At 47.6% G+C, this 18,051-nt stretch overlaps 1 long non-coding RNA gene across 1 annotated transcript; it reads left to right on the top strand.

Annotated features, from left to right (window-relative positions):
- Positions 1-802: 802 nt before the first annotated feature.
- Positions 803-15,162, top strand: LOC147123767 (uncharacterized). The gene is made up of 2 exons (XR_015075024.1): positions 803-920; positions 9,444-15,162. It is a non-coding gene; the product is annotated as an uncharacterized LOC147123767 (long non-coding RNA).
- The last annotated feature ends 2,889 nt before the right edge of the window (positions 15,163-18,051 follow it).

Below are 18,051 nucleotides of genomic sequence, written 5' to 3' on the forward strand. Positions count from 1 at the left end.
CCCTGCTCCTTCACCCGGCACCTTCCCGTGCCAGCGCAGGAGATGCACCACATGCCCTTTTACCTCCTCCCTTCCCACTGTCCAGGGCCCCAAACACCCCTTCCAGGTGAAACAGCGATTTACTTGTACTTCTTGCAATTTAATATACTGTATTCGCTGCTCACGATGCGGTCTCCTCTACATTGGGGAGACCAAACGCAGATTGGGCGACCGCTTTGCGGAACACCTCCGTTCAGTCCGTACGGGTGACCCTGAGCTTCCGGTCGCCTGTCACTTTAATTCACCGCTTCACTCCCACTCTGATCTCTCTGTCCTCGGGCTATTGCATTGTTCCAATGAAGCTCAACGTAAGCTCGAGGAACAGCACCTCATCTTTCGATTGGGCACTTTACAGCCTTCCGGGCTCAACATTGAGTTCAACAATTTCAGATAATTATCCCTGCCCCCATTTTTCATGCAGTATGATTTTTATCATTCCCATTTGCAACATTTTATCTTTCCTGCCTCTTACAAAAGTACGGGATGTTCTTTCTATTTCTTCCTCCCCTCCTAACCTCCCCCCCCTGTCTCTGCACCTGCTTAATATCTGTTACATCTCCAGCTTTTTCCAGTTCTGATGAAGAGTCCCAGACCTGAAACGTTAACTCTGTTCCTCTCTCCACGGATGCTGCCTGGCCTGCTGAGTATTTCCAGCATTTTCTGTTGTTATTTCTTACATTTGTAGAGCTCTAGTTTATGAAGATTACAGATTTAATGCCTAGATGTATCAGAAATTACATTCATTTTATTTCTCCAGATTCTCGAGAAGCTTAAAGACATTGCCGTGTATCTTTCCAAAGATGATTGGGCAGAGCTAAGTGAATGGGTAGACATCCGTTGTAAGAAAGTGCAGCAGAACAATGAAACCATGCTTGCAATAGGTTTGTACAAAATCAATTATTTTCTTCCTTTCAGCATTTCTTCCTTCCTGTCCTGAACACCCTGATTCGTACTGGCATACAGTTCTTCCAATATTACACCCAAGTGGATGTTCTCCTCATATGTGGTTAGATATTTGGCTGGGATTTTCCATCTCACCGCTGCTGGCACAGATTAGGAACGCATATCAGGAAATGCAGCACCTCCATCCTATGATTCACTGAATATTAATTTATGACTTTATCGGTGCCATCTCCTGCTCTCGCCCTGAACTAGAAAATTTCATTCACATTTGCTTCCAATTTCCACCCTTCCCTCACCTTCACATGGTCCATCTCTGACTCTTCCCTTCCCTTCCTCGACTTCTCCGTCTACATCTCTGGGGATAGGTTATTGACCAACATTCACTACAAGCCCACTGACTCCCACAGCTACCTGGACTACACTTCCTCCCACCCCGCTTCCTGTAAGGACTCTATTTCATTCTCCCAGTTTCTCCGTCTCTGCCACATCTGCTCTGACGATGCCACTTTCCATACCAGTGCTTCCGACATGTCTTCCTTTTTCCTCAACCGACGATTCCCCTCGAGCGTGGTTGACACGGCCCTCGACCGTGTCCGTTCTATCTCCCGCACTTCTGCCCTCACCCCTGCCCCTCCCTCCCGGAACCACGATAGGGTTCCCCTTGTCCTCACCTTTTACTTCACCAGCCCCCACATTCAACGGATCATCCTTCGCCATTTCTGCCACCTCCAGCGTGATCCCACCACCAAATGCATCTTCCCCTTACCTCCCCTTTCAACATTCCGTAGGGACCGCTCCCTCCGCGACACCCTAATCCACTCCTCTACCACCCCCAGCACCCCTTCCCCTTTGCCCGGCACCTTCCCGTGCAAGCGCAGGAGATGCAACACATGCCCTTATACCTCCCCCCTTCCCACTGTCCAGGGCCCCAAACACCCCTTCCAGGTGAAACAGTGATTTACTTGTAATTCTTGCAATCTAGTATACTGTATTCGCTGCTCACGATGTGGTCTCCTCTACATTGGAGAGACCAAACGCAGATTGGGTGACCGCTTTGCGGAACACCTCCGTTCAGTCCGTAAGGGGGACCCCGAGCTTCCGGTCGCCTGTCACTTTAATTCACCGCTCCATTCCCACTCGGACCTCACCGTCCTTGGTCTCTTGCATTGTTCCACGGAAGCTCAGCGTAAGCTCGAGGAACAGCACCTCATCTTTCGATTAGGCACTTTACAGCCCTCTGGACTCAACATAGAGTTCAACAATTTCAGATCATAACCTCGGCCCCTATCACATATATATATATATATACTTTTTTCCCTCCCACATGGCAGCTGTGCTTCATTCTGCCAGCGCAATTCACACTCCAACTAGAGCCATCCTTTGTTCCTTAACCTGTCCCATTACCACCTCCTCTCGCCTTGAATATCTCTTAATGTCTCTCAATGTCTCTTAATCTCTCCTGCTTTCTATCCTATCACTGACCTTCCCTTTTGTTCTTTCATTCCCTCCCCCTTTTCCCAGCCCCTAACTTGCTTTAAAATCTATTCTATTTCATGCATTTTTCCAGTTCTGACGAAGGGTCTTCGACCTGAAACATTAACTCTTTTTCTCTCTCCACGGATGCTCCCTGGCCTGCTGAATTTTTCCAGCGTTTTCTGTTGTTATTTCGGATTTCCAGCATTCGCAGTATTTTGCTAGAATATTAATTTAATTGCCTTGAAAAAATCCTGTCTGAGTGTTGATCGTTGTGTGATGTGCGGGACAGCACGGCTGATCCTGATCTCACCTGACTATCAGAACACCTCCTATTGTGACAATACACGCTCTTTGTGCAAAACTACGAAATGATTGTCATTAAAACTAAATGAAGAATAAAAACAGTAAATATTGGAATAAGGGAGGAAAGCTCTACATCTCAGATGCCATCAAGGACCTTCCTTTCCCTCGGAACTGAGAGTGACCGTCAGCTGTCACAAATGTAAATTTCCTTCCTTTGGACTCTCCAATGGGTCCAATAGGGAGCAGTGGCATAAACAAATACTGGGAGAACAAGACTCTTAGAGGGCATGGGTCTGAGTGCTGTGCTCCCAGCTCCCCAGCATAACATAAAAGCACCTTTTCGTCTGATCAATCTGTGCTGGATTTAAATCCAGATGCCATTGATGAAAGGAAAGCCTCCGTGCGGCTCTTACCTGATATTATTCTAAAATGGTTTGATTCAACAGATGCCTTTCGTCAGTAAGTTAAGTCAATTTAAATACAGGCTGTTATCAGCTGTAGATGAGTGGAATATTTTAATTTTCACAGGATTGAATATACCAAAACCAGCGTTCATGTCAAGACCTAGCAGTGGGCGCCAACCCCGTGTGTATGTTTCTAGTGACTCGGATGAGGAGTGGACGCCTAAACATCTTGTGAAAAACCCACCAAGTAAATTGAATGGGGTAGATTTTGCCGAACCTGTCGAGAAGAAGGCGGGACTTCCCCTTTCGGGTTTTTGACCCGCCTACTTCGACGTCCGGCCAATCCGCGCGATTTTCCCTTGATTGACTTTGTTGAGCCCACCCAGCGGGCTCAGCAGGCCAATTAAGGGCCACCCGGCAACAGGTGATGTCACAGACTGAAATTTCATCTGTCAAGAGTTCTTGACAGATGAAATATCAGCGTTTCACAGCTGTTTGAAGCTGTAAAACACTGACACTCTAAGTTCTAAGCTGAGTCATTCTGCACAGACTAAGTTAGAACTCCCACCGGCACTCAAAGCTGAAGGCTGTCACTTTTGACAGATCGCAGTCGTTCAGTTTTCAGTTCTGGCTGAGCGATGCGCTCCCGATGGCTACAGCAAGAAAGGCTGCTAAGGTAACTACAGGTAAGTAAAAGTTCTTTACACACTTTAGACACAGCAAACACACTTACCTTTGCACTCATGCACCCATCACTCACCTGAGCGCCGGCATCGCGACCCCTGCAACTCCTTCAACCCGACGGCCCACCTCCTCTACCTGGCGTGGTTTGGAGCCATCGGGAATCCCACACGAAACCCCTTAAAATAGGGATTAGGCTAAAAACTGCCTGTTAACTACCTGTTAACAGGCAGTTAATTGGCACTAATCCCTTCCCGCCTGGTTTCGGCGGGTCCCAGTGCGGAGCGGGTACCCGCCGCCCCTGAAACTTACATGGGGCGGGATTTTGGGCGGGATGGTGTCGGGACCCCCAAATTCGGGATTTCCCCCCCCCACACGCCTGAAACCCCGCCTGACGGCTCCCCAAAAATCTAGCCCAATGTGTTTTCTTTGTTAAAGTATTAAATGTGCTTTTTTATCACCCTGATTATAACCAGTTTCTCCAGCAGTTAGTACATATTTTTGTCAGGAGGCAGTTACTTTGAAGTTTTGGAGAGCTGGAGAGGTAAGTGAATTGTCTGATCACATTTTCCCTTATACTTGTGTAAGTTTACTTTTCCAAGTTTTATCTGCATAATATATTGATTTTTTCGAGCCTGAATAAACTAGATGGGGTCGATTTTAACTCAGGTGCGGGGAATTGTCGGGTTCCCCGAATTTCGTGTTTCCCACACGAATCTAAATGGGTGTGTGAGATTGATGCAATTTTAACTCAATTGGCCAATTGATTTCCAACATGTGGGAACCCTTCGCAAATGCGTATTTCCAGTTAGAAAGTCGCATAATATGACATAAGAACATAAGAAGTAGGAGCAGGAGTAGGCCATACGGCCCCTCGGGCCTGCTCCGCCATTCAATAGGATCATGGCTGATCCGAACCGAGACTCACGTCCACTTCCCTGCCCGCTCCCCGTAACCCCTAATTCCTTTATCAGCTCGGAAACTGTCTATCTCCGTTTTAAATTTATTTAATGTTGCAGCTTCCACAGCTCTCTGAGGTAGCAAATTCCATAGATTTACTACCCTCTGAGTGAAGAAGTTTCTCCTCATCTCAGTTTTGAAACAGCAGCCCCTTATTCTAAGATTATGCCCCTTAGTTCTAGTCTCACCCATCAATGGAAACATCCTCCTCGCATCCACCCGATCAAGCCCCCTCACAATCTTATATGTTTCGATAAGATCACCTCTCATTCTTCTGAATTCCAAAGTGTAGAGTACTCAATCTTTCCTCATAAGTCAACCCCTCATCTTCAGAATCAACCGAGTGAACCTTCTCTGAACTGCCTCGAGAGCAAGTATATCTTTTCTTAAATATGGAAACCAAAACTGTACGCAATATTCCAGGTGTGGCCTCACCAGTACCCTGTATAACTGAAGCAAGACTTCCCTGTTTTTATACTCCATCCCCCTTGCAATAAAAGCCAAGATTCCATTGGCCTTCCTGATCACCTGCTGTATCTGCATACTAACCTTCTGTGTTTCATGCACCAGGACCACCAGATCCCTTTGTACTGTAGCACTTTGCAGTTTCTCTCCATTTAGATAATAACTTGCTCTTTGATTTTTTTCTGCCAAAGTGCATAACCTCACACTTTCCAACATTATATTCCATCTGCCAAATTTCTGCCCACTCACTTAGTGACGTCATCATTTAAGGTCTGCAACAAGCCTTGCTTCTTCTGCAGGCTGCCAACCTTTTGGCATTTGATGGCACAGGAACCTGCAGGAACAATGGCCAGCGGGAGGCCAAGATCATCTCCTAAATTTGATGAGGCATCACTGCAGGCATTGTTGGATGGGGCTAGGGCCAACAGGAAGGGCCTGTTCCCTTCTTCAGGGAGGAAGAGGCCTCCCAGTCAGACCAAGGCTGTGTGGCTACAGGTGGCTGGGGAAGTCAACTCCTTGGGGCTCACACGGCGCACCTGGATGCAGTACAGGAGAAGATTCCATGACCTTCATCGCACTGGAAAAGTAAGTATGAAGTTTCCATCACCCTCAATCTTATCCCCATTGCCTTTCCTCACCAGCACTCAGCTTTAGCGATCTCTTCCTCCACATCCCACTTGACACTCACATCCATGCACTCTTAGCCATTCCCTCTCTCTCTATGCTCACATTCACATAACTATTCCACCATGCAGCCCTCACACTCCCTATCACTCTGATGCTTTGAACACAACTGACAACACACAGGGAGGGCCCTTGGTCTTGCAACCTCACTCCATCTTTGTCTCCTTCTAAGTATCAATGCTATGCAATCTCTACACTCACTGCCTCATTCTCACTCAACCTCCACTTGTCTCCATTGCAGGAAGAGAGAGCTCATAACAGGAGAGAGCGAGCCAGGACAGGAGGAGGGCCACCCTCATTAGCCCAGCTCACCCCCTGGGAGGTAGCCGTCCTGGAGATTGTCGGGGATGATACAGAGGTGGAAGTTGGGGGAGGACAGACAGGTGCACCCACACAAGCTGGTGACAGAATAGTTTTCCATCTCTCTCATTGGCATTGCATGAGTCGCTGATAATGATTCTGAAGCTACATCATATGGACTTATGATCATCTGCAAAATGCAATGTGCATGTAGCCTTGGCATCACATCTCTAACTCTTTCCATTCCTCCCCCACAGGACCATCGAGAGCCCCCGTCCCCACTGTGCAGGAGGAAGAGCCTGAGATTCCAGACTCCTCAGAGGAATCTGCAACATCTGAGAGCGCAGCGTCAGCAGAAATAAGCGCACCCAGCACCAGCGCAGATATTCACACCTCGCGGGGACCTTCAGGACATAGAGTAGTGCTGTCACCTGGTGTATCACAGCTCACAAGTGAGCATCAGCAGAATGTGGAGACAGGGACAGTAGTGGAGAGTCCTAGTCGGAGGGCGCAGGACTCTGCCAGCTCGGCTCAGCTGCATGTCGACCCTCTGCCTCTGGGTCCATCCATAAAATCAGAGGTGATGGAACTACATGCACAGTTGCAGGAGTCTCTGGCAAGTTTTGTCTCCAGGGTCGCTGCGAGTGTGGAGCGAATGGAGGAGCCCATAGCGACCATGAGCAGAGCCTTTGTGGAGTCAGTGGCGCATGAACGCATGAACACGGACAGGATGGCTACCTACGTGGATATGATTGCTGCCTCTGTGGTAAGGGTGGCTACCGTAGAGGAGAGGATGGCTACGGTAGAGGAGAGGAGGGCTACAGCCAAGGAGGAGGTTAGTCGCCAGGGTAAATCCATGTTGACTTTTTCCGATCCTGTCACTGTTTTCCAAGTGCTTGACTAATCTACTGGAATTTTTTGAGGATGTAACTGGTAAAATAGATAAAATAGATAAAGGAGAACCAGTGGATGTGGTGTATTTGGACTTTCAGAAGGCTTTCGATAAGGTCCCGCGTAAGAGATAAGCATGTAAAGTTAAGGCACATGGGATTGGGGGCAAGGTACTGACTTGGATAGAGAACTGGTTGGCAGACAGGAAGCAAAGAGTTGGAATAAACGGGTCTTTTTCCGAGTGGCAGGCAGTGACTAGTGGGGTATCGCAGGGATCGGTCCTAGGACCCCAGCTATTCACAATATATATAAATGATCTAGATGAGGGAACTAGATGTAATATCTCCAAGTTTGCAGATGACACAAAGCCGAGTGGGCATGTGTGCTGTGAGGAGGATGCCGAGAAACTCCAGTATGAATTGGACAGGTTGGGTGATTGGTCAGATGCATGGCAGATGCAGTATAATGTGGATAAATGCGAGGTTATCCACATTGGTGGCAGAAACAGGAAGGCAGATTATTATCTGAACGGCAATAGATTGGGAGAAGGGGAAGTGCAAGGAGACCTGGGTGTCCTTGTGCACCAGTCACTGAAGGTAAGCATGCAGGTGCAGCAGGCGGTTAAGAAGGCAAATGGTATTTTGGCCTTCATAGCGAGAGGGTTCAAGTACAGGAACAAGGATGTCTTGCTGCAGTTGTACAGGGCCTCGTTGAGACCACACCTTGAGTATTGTGTGCAGTTTTGGTCGCCTTATCTGAGGAAGGATGTTCTGGCCATGGAGGGAGTGCAGCGAAGATTCACCAGACTGATACCTGGGATGGCAGGAATGATGTATGAGGAGAGATTGGGTCGATTGGGCTTATACTCGCTGGAGTTTAGAAGAATGAGAGGGGATCGCATTGAAACTTATAAAATTCTAACAGGACGAGACAGACTAGATGCAGGAAGGATGTTCCCGATGGTCGGGGAGTCCAGAACCAGGGGTCACAGTCTAAAGGTACAGGGTAAGCCATTTATGACTGAGATGAGGAGGAATTTCTTCACCCAGAGAGTGGTGAACCTGTGGACTTCTCTACCACAGAAGGCAGTTGAGGCCAATTCATTAAATATATTCAAGAAGGTGTTACATATATTTCTTAAGGCTAAAGGGATCAAGGGCTATGGGGAGAAAGCAGGGACAGGGTACTGAGTTTGGATGATCAGCCATGATCTCATTGAATGGCGGAGCAGGCTCGAGGGGCTGAATGGCCTCCTCCTGCTCCTATCTTCTATGTTTCTATGTTTCTATATAACCACTTATCATTTGTAGACCTCCCATGCCATTGCTCATAGGTAGTCAATGAGAGTCAGCATTGATTTGTGAAGGGCCGGTCTTGTCTGACTGATCTAATAACCTTTCGGAGGAGGTCAGTAACATGGACAAGGGAGTGTCTCTGGATCTTGTATGTGTGGACTTCCAGAGGGTTAAATTATGAGCACAGGTTGCAGAGACTGGGCTTGTATTCCCTCAAGTACAGAATATTAAACGGTGATATAATTGCGGTGTTTAAGATGTTCAAAGGGATGGTAGGGTAGATTGATAAAAACTATTTCCTCTGGCGGGGAAATCCAGAACAAAGGGGCATGAGCTTAAAATTAGAGTTAGCCTGGTCAGGGATGTGATGTCAGGAAGCACTTCTTCTCCCAAGGGCTAGCGGAATTGTGGAACTCTCCCCCCATATCTATTGAGGCTGGGGGTCAATTGAAAACTTCAAAAATGAGATTGGTAGATTTTTGTTAGGCAAGAGTTTTAAGGGATGTGGAACCAATGCGGGTAAATGGAGTTAACATACAGGTCAGCTATGCTTGAATTGAATGGCAGAACAGACTCGAGGGGCTGAATGGCCTCCTCCTGTTCCTAAGTTGATCAAGGGATATCGATGAAAGACAGGTAAATGGATTTGAGGTGCAGAGCAGCCATGGTCTAATTGAATGCTGGAGGGGCTGAATGGCCTACTCCTGTTGCTTTAAATATATGCAATTCCTTAACACAATTGGTAGAAGGCAAACAATGCCATCACTGCCCATCGCCCACACACCCTGTGGTCTGGCTCGTACCCACATGGAAACCTGTTATTGCTTTCTAGTGAAACAAGTCAGTGTAACTTAAGCCCAAAGGTTTTTACCAAATATGGGAGCAAGGTAAGGCCCCTTTAATTGGACGGGTCAAACCGTGACATCGCAGAGTAAGCCTCACCCTCACACTTCGCATCACACTGAGATGAGACATCACAATAGCTTTGTAAACTAGATAAATGTGAGGCAGCTGACTCTGATTAACTGGCTTTTCTGTCTAGGACTGAATGCGGTCGGCTCGAACATCTGAACAGCTTTGCTCTGTGAAGACAACACGAACAATTGAAACATCATCAACCAGCAGCGTGGACAGAAGTCTGTGAACTATGACAGGTTTGTCTTTCTGGGATGGCAGGAATGACGTATGAGGAGAGATTGGGTCGATTGGGCTTATATTCGCTGGAGTTTAGAAGAATGAGAGGGGATCTCATTGAAACTTATAATATTCTAACAGGACTAGACAGACTAGATGCAGGAAGAATGTTCCCGATGGCGGGGGAGTCCAGAACCAGGGGTCACAGTCTAAGGATAAGGGGTAAGCCATTTAGGACAGAGATGAGGAGGAATTTCTTCACCCAGAGAGTGGTGAACCTGTGGAATTCTCTACTACTAAAGGCAGTTGAGGCCAATTCATTAAATATATTCAAGAAGGAGTTAGATATATTTCTTAAGGCTAAAGGAATCAAGGGATATGGGGAGAAAGCAGGGACAGTGTACTGAATTTGGATGATCAGCCATGATCTCATTAAATGGCGGAGCAGGCTCGAGGGGCCGAATGGCCTACTCCTGCTCCTATCTTCTATGTTTCTATGTCTTAACCTGTTTATCTTGTATTATTAGTGAAAGCCATAATGAGCAATATGAAGTTTATCAGATACTGTAATATTGATGCACAGTCGGGTGGAATAGTTCAGTTTGTTATTGGTAGTTTTTCCATAGTGTTGCTCATAGGTAGCCTGGGTCCCGGAGCCTGGTTACTGATGGTTACTGAGCCCCACTCTCAGCTCCTGACTGACCAGCTCCTCCCAGTCCTGGAGTTTAATGCTCACTCCCTGCTCTGTAAATGTAGACAACTATTTACTTACTGTGACTAACTGTGTTTGGAGCTGTAGTCCCTGCTTGTATCATTCCCCGTGAAAGTCCGAGTGAGTTACAGCAAAATCCGTGCAGATATAAAGGCTCGAATCCTGGAAACTGGAAGCAGGTCAGTACATGCTGGTTGTTCTGATCAACTTGTCCTGGACACGGGGATAGTCTGTGGTACAGCTCAGCCCGACCATTTAAGAAGGTCAAGAGTGTCCCTCTTGAAACCGTTGATTGGTGTTGAATGAACGGGTCTAAATAAGAGAGGCTGACAGGGAGAGTGAACAACTGAATAATCAGTTTCTCAAAGTGTTCACCAGTACTGAGAGCGCAGGGTTAAGACTCGAAGAATGTACTCCTGGCCAGTAATGCCACTGGAGCTGCCTTGACCGAGCTTGGTACCTGCCCTCACAGCTCGACGCTGGCCCAGGTGTTGACTTTTTAAAGGGAATTTGATAAATCCTTTTTCAGGTTATATGTTTTATTATACAAGGGGCGCGATAAACTGCCGTCGTCGTCCTTGTTGCAATCCAGTGATTTTTGTCATTTCTTCTTCTGCCACAGGTACACGGTTGGTGTCAGGATAAGTGAGAGGAAATGGACGGTTTCATCAAACTACCAACAGACTAAAGTTGTCAGTAACAAAACCACAAAGACAACTGGATCACACGTCCTGACCAAAATCACATCAATGCCAGCAGAGATACTACAAAGGAGGAAACAGCAACACTGAAATACCCCTCACGCCCATCCCTCTGTGTCCCATCCATTTCTTTAGTATTAACTGTACATCTTTTAATTTCTTTAATTGACGGCCAATAACAGATCCATTTAAATGTGCAGCCAATGATTGGAGATGGTGTTAAACCAACTCTTTCCCTTCTGGCACGTTTCTTTCCAATTTTAAAAGATTTCCCACGCCTCTCTCCCTCCTCCCTAGTTCTCCCCTGGGCTGGACCTTCACGTCCAGCACTCAGGTCCCCGCATTGGCATCAAGCACCAACCCTGCTCCAACTCCAGGCTCAGTTCGGCATTGCTCGGGGTTAACTGCACTGGCACTGGATAGGGCCCAGTCCATACAGTCCTCTCCGACCGATGTCGACCGGTGGTCCAACTGTTGGGACTGAACAGGAAAGTCTCAAGGGTGGACGCTCCGGTTGTTGCCGCGATGATGTGGAATGGGACGAGCTGGTTAAAGCCAATCCATCCCAGTCAACAACATCGGGTGAAACCCCGGTACCACTTGTACCGAGGCCTCCCAGGATAGAGGAAGAGTCCTCCTCTGGCACCAGCTGGTTCGGAGGTGTCCGTTCCTACTGGGGCCAGAATCAGGCTGGTTCCCCCAAGCGCCACCAGCTACAGTTGGTGTGTCCTTCACTAGAGGCATCCGTCCCCTCTGGTGACACCAACGCAGCCCCGGGACATTGGTCTCCAGTTGGCGCCAGCTCATTTGGGGGCACCACCCTCGGTGGACTCGACCCTACACAGGGTCACCTATGCTGCGGGTGATGTCCACTTTGGTGAGTGCAGCCGCAGATCTCTATTTATAGATCTGTGGCTCCCACCCACCACTGTGGACCCACCTTCAGCCGCTCCCTACTACACTCGAGAGGCACTCCCAGGGAGGGTGCGTGCACTCCAGAAACCAAACTGGGAGCCCGAGTCGACCACGGCCTCCGTGCGTTGAGGCTTTTCCATGTATTCAAAACAAGGGTGACTTCGAGTCTGAAACTGTGAGTTCTGGAAGTCCCATCACTTGTGGGGGTTGAGTCTTTACCTGGGGTCTTGCAAAGGCCTCAGGCATCGACCTTTGTTGGATTTCCCCTCCCAATTTCCAAGGCGGTTTGGGCGGATTTGATAGGCGCGCTCCAGTTATGGCCAAGGTAGACAGCCCCGCCACCCTGCCTCACAACTTAAGGTTCGCTGGTACAGCTGGCAAACCTCAGTCGTGAAAGCCTCAGAAGGAAGGGAACTGCCCAGGAAACTAGTCCTGTTCCACCCCCCAGAATCCAAATGGTGGGACATGTGAGTCTGGCGGACCTTCCTGCAGGGTTTGGCGCATATCCCGAATTCCCTGCCATCATATCCACTGGGGCTGGCTTCACTGACCAGCAGGTGAGTTGAGGGGGCAAACCCTGCCAGAGAGGACCACCTTCAGAGAGCATCTGCTGCAGCAGCAGACTGTGTGGGTGCTCTCAATGTAGGAGCAGGATCTATCGTCCAGTGGATCTTGCATCACCACTGAGGTTGTCCTCACACCTTGGGGATCCTTCAGGTTCTGCAGATGCCCATTGGTGCCGAGGGCTTCTTTGGCGAGCAAGTGGAGGATCTGCTGTAGCAGAACCTTCAGGCATTCCCGAGTTGACACACAAGGGTGAGGGGGCACTGCTCACTTTGAAGCTTAGCCCACCCCATCTATAGGCCCCTTCCACTCGCCAACATCAGTGCACTCACCACCTAGCCACTAACCATCACCAACGCACTCACCATCACCAATCCATTCAGCACCACCATCCACTCGCCACCACCAATCCATTCACCTCCACCAGCCTAGTCAAGGCTTTATCCGGAGCACGATGTCCTTTGTATCTTGCTAGCCCGTCATTCCAGATTAGGACCTGGAATGCAGGTAGTTCGCAACAAGTAACCTTCGAGACCCTGTCCAGCTCCACCTCCCCCAGCAGTGATCATGCCTGGATAGCCCACCTCAGAGTTGTGTGGGTGGGCTATTTCCAGTACTTCCCTGTGGAAGTGGATCACTCTGGATGTTTGATTTGACCATCAGAGGAACCATCTACTAGTGGGCATACTGGCAGGTCTTCTACCATCCACACTGAGAGCGAGTGATCGTCATCCAGAAGGCTCAACTGTTGGGGATATTTCTCCAGTTGAGCCTTCTGGATGACCATCACTCTGCCAGTAATGTATCCACAGGATGAATGGTCTTCTCGGCCAGTGATTTCACTTGGCACTTCAACAGGCTTGGGGTGTGAACGGTATAATAGGACATTTCCACTTTCAGACTCGGTGCAGGGTAAGTTAGTGCGTCTGCAGACAGACAATATGACAAGGGTCCGGTAAGTCAATAAACAGGGTGGGACCCTCCTTCCCTCTGTCAAGATGACGCGTTGCTTCCCATTGGTGCTTGAATGACGGGGTGACACTCTTGGTGCCACATTTGGCCCGGGGCGGACAACACAACAGTCGGCACACTCAGCTGCTCTGTAGTCCACCCTAACTAGTGGATGATCCACACTGAGGTAGTCCAGAACACTTCAGGACTTGGGGGGTTTACCAGGTCGATCGACTTGCTCGCATCACCGGATAATCACCAATCTGCTGGAGGACCTCAGGCTGTCGGGGCGGAGGCCCGATAGTCTTTCGTGCTTTTGTTTCTGGATTCTGTTGCTCAGGGTTGCCTGATCTCCAGGATGCTCCAGGAAATTGCAGCAGGTGGTGGTTCTGGTTAACCCTTTAGTTACCTCACAAACCGTGCTTCAGGGATACCCGGGTGTTGAATACACACTTTGATTTCAGGAGCCCACGGGAGAAATCCAAGTCATTTTTAGAGTATAGAGGACCCTACCTTTTTTAGGGAATTTTTCATTCTGACATCCTCCACACACTGCTGGGCACTGTCCAACTGGTACTCAGGGTGAGAACGGTGGACCGTACCTGCAAGTGAACAGATTCTCCGGCTCCCAGGAAAAATAGATCAAAGTGGGTGTTATTCACGGGTGCCAGCGCCAGATCCAAACAGTAAGCTGAACCGTCAGGATCTGGATTTGGGTCCTGCCAGCTTCTGATTGATGGCCTGGCAGTTGAGATGGAATGCCCGTCAGATTAGGGTATACCAGCAGTGCGGCACTAATGGGTAATGCTCACTTTATTGTGTCTGTCCTGGTCATTTAAGCCTCTGTTCCCATACAAGTACCTCCACCTTCCTCGTCCTCAGTACTACTTGGTTAGTCACCAGCTGTGTGTGCAGAATGCCTGAATGAAGATCACAGCTCCCTTGTCAGCTGTTCCCGTGTCAGCTGCTCCCTTGTAAGCTCCTCTTCATTCTTCAAGTGACGCGGCATTTGCCACCCACCTGGTTGTCTCTTGGGTCTAGTGGGGAGTGTTGGTATGTCTTTTCCTCGTTCTGGGTTGTCTTTGGGTGTCAACAAACTGGGTTCTGGGGTGTGCTAAAAGTTAACACGGCACGGGAGCCGGGGAGGGAGGGGAAAAACAAGTGGGTTTGCCCTTCAAAGTTAGGACGTCTTAACAAAATGTCTTAACAGGGAAGGTCACGCCGTAAGAGATTTTCCTCAGGCAAATTGTGCCGATGCATCCCGGTAATTAGATCCACGTTCCACCCCCAATTCGGCCTGTCAATGTTTAGGAACGGATGTTCCCAGCAAATTAAACGATGTCACAGTTAACACTTTAAAGAAAAGATTGGGGACAGTTTTCATTCAACCTGGAATGACAGAAATGGGAACTCTAGACAACCTGCCAACCAGTTTCTCGTCATCGCTGAATATTGGGTTTGTGACTGCTGCTACAGAACTAGACTGGAGATTGTTGAAGATCAGGCTCCCGGGGATTGTGTTCAATTGATGTTAGCAGAGTTGAAGTGAGAAAGTAATTGTCTCAGAATATTTGGACCATAATGATCTCCTGAACTAGTTTCGATCGCCTAAGGGGGTCGGAGAGGAATTTCCCAGATTTTTTTCCCAAATTGGCCTGGGTTTTTATGTCTGGTTTTTCGCCTCTCCCAGGAGATCACATTTCGTATATTATAAGTCATGTTTCAATAACTGAAATGTGAGAAGTTTAACATCTGAAAATAAACGTGGATTGAAAATGAACAAACTTACTGTATGTCTCCTGATTTGTGCACGGATCATTGAAGGGAACAGAAAGGGGAAGAGATGAGTTCTGATTGTCCCTGGGCTCAATTACTGACTGGATGAATTCTTTGAGCCACACACTAGGAGGGACCTAGATTGATTCCCCAGTCTGCACATACAAACATACAAAAAGATATACAAAAGTAGATGAAGACTATCAGGCCCATTAAGCTCACCCCATCCAGTAGGCAGTAGGGCCGCACATGCTGCTGTCCCACCTACCAGTTACGCTATCTCTGGAAACAGACAAAGAAACATGGCCAATTCAGGAAAAACCTCTGGCCAATTGCTCTCCAACTCCCAACACATGACAATCTAAACTAATCACTAACTCTCGCTGTAACTGGTAATGTCCTCTCAGGGACTGGTCAAGATCATACAGCACAGAAGGAGGCCATTCAGCCCATCGTGCCTCTGCCAGCTCTTTGAATGCACTATCCAATTAACCCCACTCTCCCTCTCTTTCCCCGTAGCCCAGCAAATTTTTCCTTTTCAAGCATTTACCCAATTCCCTTCTGAAAGTTACAGTGGATGGAATTATAAGTTGGTGGAATTCTGTCATGTGATCCCCAAAGTTCCAGTAACTAAATTGCCAAATCCCCCAGTCAGTAAAACCTGGATTGGGCTTATTCAGTCACTAAAACACCAGTGGCACTTTCAAAGTCCCAGGCCACGTCAAGGAACTCCTCCAAACACAATTAAACAACAAAGTTGTGAATTGGTCGAAAAACAAATACTAGTGGGGAGGGGCTGGGGGTGAAGAATTGAGTGGGGGAAACAAGACAACACTTGGCATGTACTGAGGCAGAGTCGTGTGTTGGGTGTCCAACTCTGCGGGATGTACCGGAGTCTCCAGGAATTTAATCTCCTGGAATTTTTGTTATTTGTTCATGGGATGTGGGCTTCGCTGGCAAGGACAGCATTTATTGCCCATCCCTAATTGCCCTTGCGAAGGTGGTGGTGAGCCGCCTTCTTGAACCGCTGCAGTCCGTGAGGTGAAGATGCTCCCACAGTAGCGGTTTGGTACAACTGCACGACTTGCTCGGCCATTTCAGAGGGCACTTAAAGGTCAGACCGGGTAAGGACAGCAGATTTCCTTCCCTAAAGGACATTAGTGAACAAGGTGGGATTTTAGCGCAATCCAATTGTTTCGTGGTCATGATTACTGATGGTAGCTTTTTATTCCAGATTTATTGACGTGACTGAATTTAAATTCCCCAGCTGCCATGTGGTGGGATTTGAACTCATGTCTCACCGATTGTTTAATCTAAGTCTGTCCCTGGATTGCTAGTCTGGTAACATAACCACAATGCTCCCATTCCCAATTGCAGCTGTGAGCAAACCTGGGATAAAAGTCAACAAGGCATTAAAGAAAATGATTTTTTTTTCCATTTTCTTTGGCCACTTTCATTCATTTATAAAAATATTGGAGACGAGGGAAAAAGGCGGTTGGATCCAGCAGGTCACGTGATGAAAGCTCCAGGAATACGTCCAATCAGAGATGGTGACCCGTGTTGTGTGACTCGCCCCATTTATACACCAAGACAAAATAAAATAATAGCACGCGTTGATAATTGTGGCTGGTACCAAGACACACACGTGCAGAATGTGAAACCTGTTGAATAATCACTGACTACTGAGGCACAAGTGGGTCTAAATAACACTTTAACAAACAGAATGGCTGCACATTCATGGCACAGTAATTAACTTGGGATATAATAGGCTTTATTTTGGAAGTACTTAACTCCCAAACTCTCATTACCACACGGCTTGCCGAGAAACAACTGGATCTTCTTTCAATTACAGGTGTTAGAACTCACAACCAATCAGCACAGTGTTAACTCTTCGCTCCCTGGAAGTTTAAAGAACTTTCATTTTCAATTGACATTGAGAATGACTATTTTAGGAACTGCCTCCCCAGTTTAGTGCCAGGATTCTCCCCAGATAACCTGGGTTTGTAACACACTGTTCACATGGTTAGTGCCCCGAGGCACTTTAGAGAGTAGAATGCGATGCCAATTAGTAATACTAAGAAAGAAGCAATGGACACAAGTAACACTGCCCCTTCACTGGACAGCTGCTGGCGATAACCTTCAATCCGCCCTCACAACAGATGTCAAGCCAGCTCCTTCTTCAAGGTGAGAAATTACCCTGGATGATAATCCTGAGATTTATTCTCCTTTTTGTTTCTTATCCTGCTCCCGACATTAAATTACTTGGTTTTATTACCCCATTGTCTTCTATTTGCAAATGTGAGCTATTGGAGCTTGATAGAAAAAAATGCTCACACGTGTCACCTAGAAACACAAACAAACTGATTTTTTTTTAAACAGTGAGGATATTGCAGCGTGAGAACCAATCAATGTGCTGCCGTCAAAAATGGGTGAATAGTTTAGGGTCTGGTCATTACAAGGACAACTTGAAGGATAAAGGACCAACTGAAAGGTTGGTGCTGAATTTAGCAAAGACCAACTTTCCAATGTTGATACCAGATAAGCAATAGCACAAGGCAATTTTGATTTACGCCCTCCAATTTTTCAGTAGTGCATCAAGAACTTGCATTGATAGACCTTTCACAACATCAGGACATCCCAAAGCACTTTACAGCCAATGAAGCATTTCCTTAAAGTATAATCGCTGCTGCAATGTAGGAAACGCAGCAGCCAATTTGCGCACAGCAAGCTCCCACAAATAGCGATGAAATAATGACCAGACAATCTGTTCTTTTTCGTGATGTTGGTTAAGGGATAAATGTTGGCCCAGGAGAACTCCCCGACCCTTCTTCAAAATACTGGCCATGGGATCTTTTAAGTCCACCTGAGAGGACAGATGGAGCCTCGGTTTAACGTCT

Source organism: Somniosus microcephalus, chromosome 2, assembly GCF_052327205.1.
Source record: "Somniosus microcephalus isolate GS21.2 chromosome 2, FLI_Smic_1.0, whole genome shotgun sequence".
In the NCBI taxonomy this organism is placed as follows: Eukaryota; Metazoa; Chordata; class Chondrichthyes; order Squaliformes; family Somniosidae; genus Somniosus; species Somniosus microcephalus.